General features: G+C 35.5%; 2 long non-coding RNA genes across 2 annotated transcripts; both read right to left on the bottom strand.

Moving 5' to 3' along the window:
• Positions 1–1,769: 1,769 nt before the first annotated feature.
• Positions 1,770–2,986, bottom strand: LOC139869948 (uncharacterized). Its single transcript, XR_011766499.1, has 3 exons — positions 2,834–2,986; positions 2,293–2,651; positions 1,770–2,080 (listed from the first exon to the last, which is right to left on the bottom strand). It is a non-coding gene; the product is annotated as an uncharacterized lncRNA (long non-coding RNA).
• A 975-nt stretch (positions 2,987–3,961) lies between these two features.
• Positions 3,962–4,409, bottom strand: LOC139873271 (uncharacterized). The gene is made up of 3 exons (XR_011767292.1): positions 4,351–4,409; positions 4,113–4,184; positions 3,962–4,020 (listed from the first exon to the last, which is right to left on the bottom strand). It is a non-coding gene; the product is annotated as an uncharacterized lncRNA (long non-coding RNA).
• Positions 4,410–8,743: the final 4,334 nt, after the last annotated feature.

The raw sequence follows: 8,743 nt of genomic DNA, 5'->3' as shown, positions 1-8,743 counted from the left end.
TGAAATGGTATGCATGCCGTCAACTTTCGATGAAATGAAAGTTTGTCTTTTAAAAACGAATGCAATGTTTGTAAAATGTATCATATAGAGGTCAAGTACCTCGCGATGTAACCAAATGTAATGTATTCGTCCAGATGGATTGGGACGGATCGCTTCAGGGGCCTCATCCCAAATAAGCAGTTTTGTCCTCCGAATGAGCTCACCCAATTTGCTGCTTGGAGAAATAGTACAAAATGACTCATCCGTAGAATGAAGCGGTATGTGAAAACTTGAATGAGCCGTCCGACCTTCAGATAATAGATTTATTCATAATTGTTTGTATAGGACTACACAAATGGATTTAATTGACCAAAGTCATGTGGTGAAGACGAAAATATCAGAGCATCATGGTACATAGAAGTTGTTCGGTACATCAAATACAATCTTATTGTCTCAACGCAACCATTATTACGATTCAAAGACGATTCTTGTGCAAGAAACGTGAAATTGAAAAAATCTACTGTTCAAATTGTAGTCCTATACAAACAAACCAAAAATATCAACTAAAAGAAGAGACCGATAACATGTGAGTTGCAATAGGTGCTAGGTTTATCATTACAATTATGAATAAAGGAGCAACAAATGTGGCCCGCCAAATCAGAATTAATAATTTCATGACAATAAAGCAATATAATACAATTTAACTTCATAAGGTTGCACCAAGTCGTTAATCGTTTCAATACCATCATCTAAAATTGGTCAATTACTTCAATAACAATCCAATTTCTAAGATAAATAAACGTAACTCGGATTTATGCATCGTTAATAATCTTTAGTCAACTTGTCACGTGTTACTCTCTATATTCAAGCCAATATCATTATAGTAATTCCTTTTAGAATGACACATAAACCTGTTAGCTGTTACAATGTTACATATAAAGTGGAACTCACATTGATCCATTTATCTAATTAATGGGTCTAAATCGTGCACCTTTAGTTTGGGTCTAAATCCCACAGATCCTACTGAGATAACAGAGATAACTGATCAAACAAAATTTAATATACACACAGCTCATACCATTTGTTATGGCTAATGAATATTGTCACAGGCTCATAATTAGTACGTGAGAAATTAAAGTGAACTATCCCTTTTGTCAAACCTATTTCCTCCAAACCTTTATCTTCGAAGCTATATAGATGACCCTTTTTTTACCAACTGTTAAAAATGACACCCTCAATAAAATTCGTTAGCTCATTAAACATTTTGCAAAATCAAAGACTCAACTTCCTTTAATTAAGTAGATCTCTATATACATGTATGTTTTCAAATGGCTTAACTCATTTCTGAGAACCGGATTCAACTGGCTCAGCTATTTCTGCATCATCAGAAGTGTTATGTGGTTATGATTCCTTTAAATATGAGACAAGTAGTGCATAGAGTCATGAAAATTTCTACAAACCGTGTAATAAATGCCAACTGATCATCGAATTCGAAAGCACACGAATCATATGCTTCGGTGAATAATTATTTTTGATAATCCTACTTTAAGAATAGTCAAGATGCTTGATGCTTGAATATTTGTGTAGCCGATCCAAAACCCACAAAAGCACATAAGCGACTAAATCGATCAATATGGGATGGACGTAAACTTGAAAAAGATCAGGAAAATATGTATAACTTACAACGATAAATGTGTACTTTCTACTATCGTGGGTACTTGATAGACAGTTTCTTGTGTAATCATTTAGGCTTTAAATTTTATTTATATAAAGATATAGAGATGGATAATTGTAGCTCATATTATAATGGACCAAATCAACATATCAACATAATAACATCAACTTCACCAATATGCCTACCCTAATAATCGCCACCATGTTGTAAGATTTTATAGTCTACAATGTGACGAAGTAACTACAACAAAAACATTACTTATACATATACTTATAATTGACGATAGGCGCTATACATAACGATAATAAATTACAAAATGCTAAACCGCAGTTGTTCATATATTAGATAACTGCATACATCACATAACCACGGAAGGTTAGTGTTTTGTTTACTAAAAAGCAGCAGAATGAGATATATTTTAGACACCTGAAACAATAAAATCAATAGCAATATCAACACATTGTAAATAACAGTAGTAAGGATCGCTTCGCAGCGGGAAATATTGTAAAGCGCGTGGACTGGAAAAAAATCTTTTGGCTCCTATTGGTGATCAAATTGAAAAGTTGGTTCCGATATTGTAGTAGTAGGCTAAAGGGGTTCATAGCAAAGTAGCAAGTGATTATCTATATAAGCTTTACCTTCTACCAGGCTTCATAGAGAACTTCGCACCCATCCGTGCTAGAGCAGCAGGAGGCGAAACGGCAAAAGTTAAAAATGGTGCAGCGACATCCGACCTATTGCTTCCTCGAGCACCGGAGCCAGGGCATGATGATCTAAGGAAAAAAGACCATCAAATACGCAGCGAATAACCACACCCATTTCGGAGTCTGTTGACTCGTAAAATAGCAGCATCCGAATCCCCGGCGGATGTCGACGCACCACTCGAAGAACAATCTGCAACCACTTCAACAGGAGCAGCAGCAGAGGTCAAACCAACAGGGATGGGGTAATATTGCATAATTTTCGAGAAGAAACCCGATTTTGATAATTACTGTACCTGCAAACAGCGGGATTAAGAACTTATTACAGAAAGAAAGAAACTTTTAGAAAGTTCACACATATAGACATGTTTAAGAAATCGAAAATCGTATTAGAAACTAATTGTAAACGAATTATATCTTTTATATAAATATAAATTACAATTGTAAACTGAGCGAACGAAATTGAAATGACACAAACTGAAGCACATAGGTTCAAACAGCAGGTAGGCATAGAAGATGAAAATGGAAGGACATTTCAATATACTTAGGTGTCGAAGAAATGGATTAATCCCAAATGCAGCTGAACTAAAAAACAAACACACAGTAAGCATCTACACATATGATTTAGCAATCGAACAACATAGCATGGAGTAATTATCAATCAGGGGCCTGTCAAAAACAAATATATATATATATATATATATATATATATATATATATATATATATATATATATATATATATACAAAAAGTAGGCAAGCCACTTGAAACGACCCTAAACTCACAACATGAACATTTTATTAAAAAATATTTCCACGTTTTTTTTTAATAAAACACCACTTCCCAGCTGATATGGGGCCACACACAATCTGATATACTCCATTTGGCCAAAACCATTGAAAAGTACACCCTCCCAAGCTCCCACCTTTCTACAGACAGTTTATTTGTCAAAATTAGAGTTACGGTGTTAAACTTATGGATTTACGAAACCGTCAAAGTAGCTGCTGCCGCTGTACAGCTCTTATTGACAGCAACAACCCATTTTGACTCCCTTATAAAACCCATTAAGATTCAGCAAACACATACATATCCTATACCGTTTTGAAGCTTGTCAGGAATACTTTATATCCCAATTAATAATTTTTATCAAAGCTTACCAATTTTCAACCTATGAGTATGCAAATTAGGCTCGAGAGGCATTTTTGACACTTTAACCGGCTAGTAAAAGTTTCTGTTGTGGAGCAAAATTTCCATCCAAATGACATGGGCTAACCAAATTCATGACACAACTTCAAAATGATAATCAGGATGTATTGATGACTCCTGTTTAACAAACGGGTCGTAAATTCTCATTTCAACCAACATACGTAAAACTCGTTTTAAAAACACCCGAACTTACAAACTTGTTTCACTTAACATATGGGACGTGTCTACGTAGGCCATTACCCAAATTGACCCATTTGACCCAAACGGGTCAAGTGTCCAAATAGTCAAAACTACAATTTCTCATCGTGTTTAGTATAATTTCACTTCTGAAAGTTGTCATAAAATTGTTACTTGTTAATAGTAATATTAATTATTTAATGTAAATAATAATGAGAACAGAACCTTAATAAGAACGTCACCCGTCAATGTTGAGACTTCTATAGTTTCTCACAATCTTGCCTTCAAGTAGATATAGAATAAGGCTCATCAGGTAATTAAAATATAGAGATAATGAAGTAGATGAATAACTTGATATGGCTGAGTCTTATTACCTGAGTCTTATTCAGAAAAGCATCAACATGAATATCTGGTCCTTGTCGTCGAAAAACAGGGTGATCTCGCACCTACATATTTACTTATGATCATTCATGATATACATAAATATATATAATCAGCATACACATGCAGATACATACATATGCAATTTTTCTACACACCAAAACCAATAATATGACACATACATTGAATCCTTAAACAGATAATAGGGGCATATATGAAACTTGATATTACCTTGATGACAACATAAAGATCACCAGGCTGGTCACCATCTGGATCTGCCCCACCACTTCCAGAAATACTTAATTCTTCATTTGTATCCACTCCTGAATCGGTCATGGTGTGATGTGATCAAAAGTTAAATAAAGAAAACAAAATATCATTAATTAATTTATTCACAATTCCATTATCCATGACTTAATTTAATCTCAACTCTATTATCCATGACTAAATTAAAAGTGCAAGAAAGTTAAATACAAAAAATGTTAAAAGCAACTTAGACAATATACATGTAAAAATTTACCCATTTAACACAAAATGAAACATGCCTGAATGAGTTAATCCAAACCCAACCCGTTTACACCAATCTTAAAACATCTAATTCACGCAAATGCTTATGTAGTTATGTGTAATGTTTTTACACCAATCTTTAAAATTTTATCATATTAAATTTAATATTTAATATGTACTTCAGATTTACAATTTCTTTTCAGTGAAGAAAAAGACGGGTTGCACACTTAGATTTATAAACACGCGGCTAAGAAACACGTTTAATTCCATTTATTTGTATAAAAAGAAGGTTATAAACCTCCAAAAACATAAATTGAATTAATAATGTAACACCCTGATTTTTTTTTATCACAGCGGAAGACTGAATTTACATAAATACCCTTAGATAACATTTACAACATAGTTAAGAAAACAACTTAGTTAACGTTTATTACAATATTCCAAAATGACGGTGTTACATAAAACGTTTCAAAATCAGAAAACATCAGAGTTCAGCTTGTAGTCAAACAAGTCTTCAACCCATCCGTAACACCCGTCCTAATCAGCAGTACCTAAACCTGCAAGGGGTAGAAATATGGGGGAATTAGCACAACTGCTAAGTGAATGGATACTATCTAACAGACCAAGCATAAGCAACTGAACATGCAAGGATCACAACTATGCTAACGTCCTGAACTAGCATACAACAACAGACAATATGAGGATCGGCGGCTTGTACAAGCACACGACTTAGTTGTTCAACCTACAGTCTACCGATAGTCCGCGTTACTGATTCCACTGCATAACCGTCCAGACGCAAAACATGCGTCCTTCTATGCTATACTGAACAATCAGTAACATCATGACCCGACCAGGCTACCACAGTCGACCTCACATCAACCCGACCTTGCCGCCTCGGTGGGTTCCCAACCTTGATTTGTGCGCTTCATTTAAGATCAATTTCCTTAAATCTCCAAGCATAGGCACCCAAATTCGGTTCTTAAACGTCTTTAGTCCACGGGAATCGTCAGACAATTGGTCCTTGATTTTGGTCATCAGTTCAGTCTTTAAATTCTCCTCCAATAAAGCTTGGGCTTGAACCTGTCTTATCTGTCCAATAAGGTCTGAAATTATTTCGGTTCTCATAAATTTCACAGTCTCCACAGTTTTCTTACGACTTAAATCATCGGCTACAACATTCGCTTTGCCCGGATGATACTTTATTTCACAATCGTAGTCTTTAATAAGTTCTATCCACCGTGTCTGTCGCATATTCAGTTCTTTCTGCGTGAAAATATGCTGGAGGCTCTTATGATATGTACATATTACACACTTTGTACCGTATAAGTAATGTCTCCATAGCTTCAACGCAAATACCACTGCAGCCATTTCTAAATCATGAACCGGATAGTTACGTTCGTGTGTCTTTAACTGACGAGAAGTGTACGTAATAACTTTATCTCTCTGCATCAGTACACACCCCAACCTGGCAAATGACGCATCACAATAAACCACAAAGTCATCTGAACCCTCTGGCAAAGCTAACACTGGAGCCTGACACAATAACTGTTTCAGAGTCTGAAAGTCCTATTCCTGTTGGTCACTCCATCGAAAGCTTATATCTTTTCTGGTCAATTTGGTCAACGGACCTGCTATTTTCGAAAAATCTTTTATAAATCGGCGATAATAACCCGCAAGACCCAAGAAACTCTAAACTTCTGTCGACGTCTTCGGCGAATTCCAACCCATTACCGCTTCTATTTTTGACGGATCCACTTTAATACCTGCCTCACAGATAACATGACCCCGAAACTGCACTTCTCGAAGCCAAAACTCACACTTCGAGAACTTAGCGTATAACTGATCTTTCTTTAATAACTCTAACACTAATCGAAGATGTGTCGCATGATCAGCTTTTATCTTTGAATATATTAATATATCATCGATAAACACAATAACAAACTGATCTAAATAACGTTTACAAACCCTGTTCATCAGATCCATGAAGACTGCTGGAGCATTTGTTAACCCAAATGGCATAACCAAGAACTCGTAATGCCCATATCTAGTTCTGAACGTTGTCTTCGGTATATCTGATTCTGCAACTCGAACCTGATGATACCCAGATCTAAGATCTATCTTCGAGAAATACGATGCACCCTGCAGCTGATTGAACAGATCATCGATTCTAGGCAAAGGATACTTGTTCTTAACCGTCCTCTTATTTAATTCCCGATAATCTATACACATTCTCAGAAAACCATCTTTCTTCTTTACAAACAACACCGGTGCACCCCACGGCGAAGAACTCGGTCTTATAAACCCTCTGTCTAACAGTTCTTGTATTTGAGACATCATCTCTCTGATTTCAGAAGGTGTTAACCTATAAGGAGCCTTAGCTACTGGAGTTGTTCCCGGAACCAACTCAATCTTATACTCTACCTCTCTTACCTGCTGTAACTCCGGTAACTCATCAGGAAACACCTCAGGAAATTCCGAAACCACTGAAATATCGGCAACAAATTTCTTCTCTATCTTAGCATCAATAACGTAAGCCATAAAAGACTCACACCCCTTAGAAAGTGACTTCTTCGCCTTCATCATAGAAATTAATGGAAAACTGAACCCACTTCGTTCCCCTCGGGCCACAATACGGGTTCCATCGGTCAAACGAAAAGTCACAATCTTCTTATCACACTTAATGTGGGCCTTATGTAGGCTCATCCAGTTCATCCCTAATACTACATCAAAACTAGGGATAGGCAACACTAAACATGACATAGCAAGCGATCTACCATCAATTTCTATACTAGCTCTAGACACATACGTTGTGACTAGAACCGTCTTACCATCAGCTTTGTAACGACCCGTCAAAATCGCTATTGACGCGGTACGTTATTCATTGATTTCATAGTGAGGTACTGACCTCTACATGATACGTTTTGTAAACATTGCATTCTTTTGAAAAGGCACACCATAATTGAATATCAAATTCCAAGGTTTTTGACGTTTGATGATTTCTACATATAGACAATCACCGTAAATAATAGTTTACAATACTGCATCCGTTGATAATGCAGTCAAAATAAGATACATGGTGATGATTTTGTGAATGCAACGTTTTCTCGAGTAAAGCATGTATGACTCCATGCACATAGCTTGTATCACATATAATTAAACAGCGAAAGACTTCTAGGAACCTGAGAATAAACATGCTTAAAAGTGTCAACACAAAGGTTTGTGAGTTCATAGTTTTAATGTTGCGCATAATCTGTATATAAAGGTGGATCACAAGATTTCAGTTATTTCATCCAGAAATGTTTATCAAAATATTCTACAAGATTGAGCACCCTGGTAACTAAACTTTAACGTATATATAATAAGTACCCCTGTTTTAACATACATGCAACCAACATGTACAATACACGTAAACCAATGTGTACTAAACTCAAATAGCATACGACTGTTTTATAGTTCATGCTAAGGTTTCTATACCTAGAACAGACGGGGATGTCAAGCCCTATGTATCCATATACAACTACTCGCGCCCACCAGTTCTTATAACTGACAGTTACTAGTTACCAAAGCTAAGGAATTTTCGGTTCAAACTTAGTGTAGAATTTAGTATGTACTTGTATCCATTGCGTTTAAAATAAAGTGCATGTATTCTCAGCCCAAAAATATAGATTGCGAAAGTAATTAAAAAGGGAGCAAATGAAACTCACCTTATCAGCACATAAATTTAATCACCGAAATGTGACCGAAACTCAGAATGCAAAGTAACCGTAGATCTCAACCTAGAGAATATATGTTGGTCAATAAATGTCTAACAAGCTAGGTCGGGTCATAGTGTATCACAATCTTAATGCTCGAGACCGACATGCAAAAGTTAACAAAAGTCATCTCAAAAGTCAATATGACCCAATATGATCTTTAAATCTATACATGTTTATTATCTTAACATAGTATAAGTCTTGATAATTGAACGAATTTATAGTTTATCAAACTCAAAATATTATTTATTTCAGGAGCTATATTATATTTGAATTATCATGGCAATCGAAAATATTTTATTATTTCACATAGTTTTTCAATACTTGTAAAATCAGATTATAGTGTTTATAAAACTTTAAAACAT

This window comes from Rutidosis leptorrhynchoides, chromosome 10, assembly GCF_046630445.1.
Source record: "Rutidosis leptorrhynchoides isolate AG116_Rl617_1_P2 chromosome 10, CSIRO_AGI_Rlap_v1, whole genome shotgun sequence".
Lineage (NCBI taxonomy): Eukaryota > Viridiplantae > Streptophyta > Magnoliopsida > Asterales > Asteraceae > Rutidosis > Rutidosis leptorrhynchoides.
Note: the sequence above shows the minus strand (reverse complement) of the source record. Positions and strands in the feature narration are given on the sequence as shown.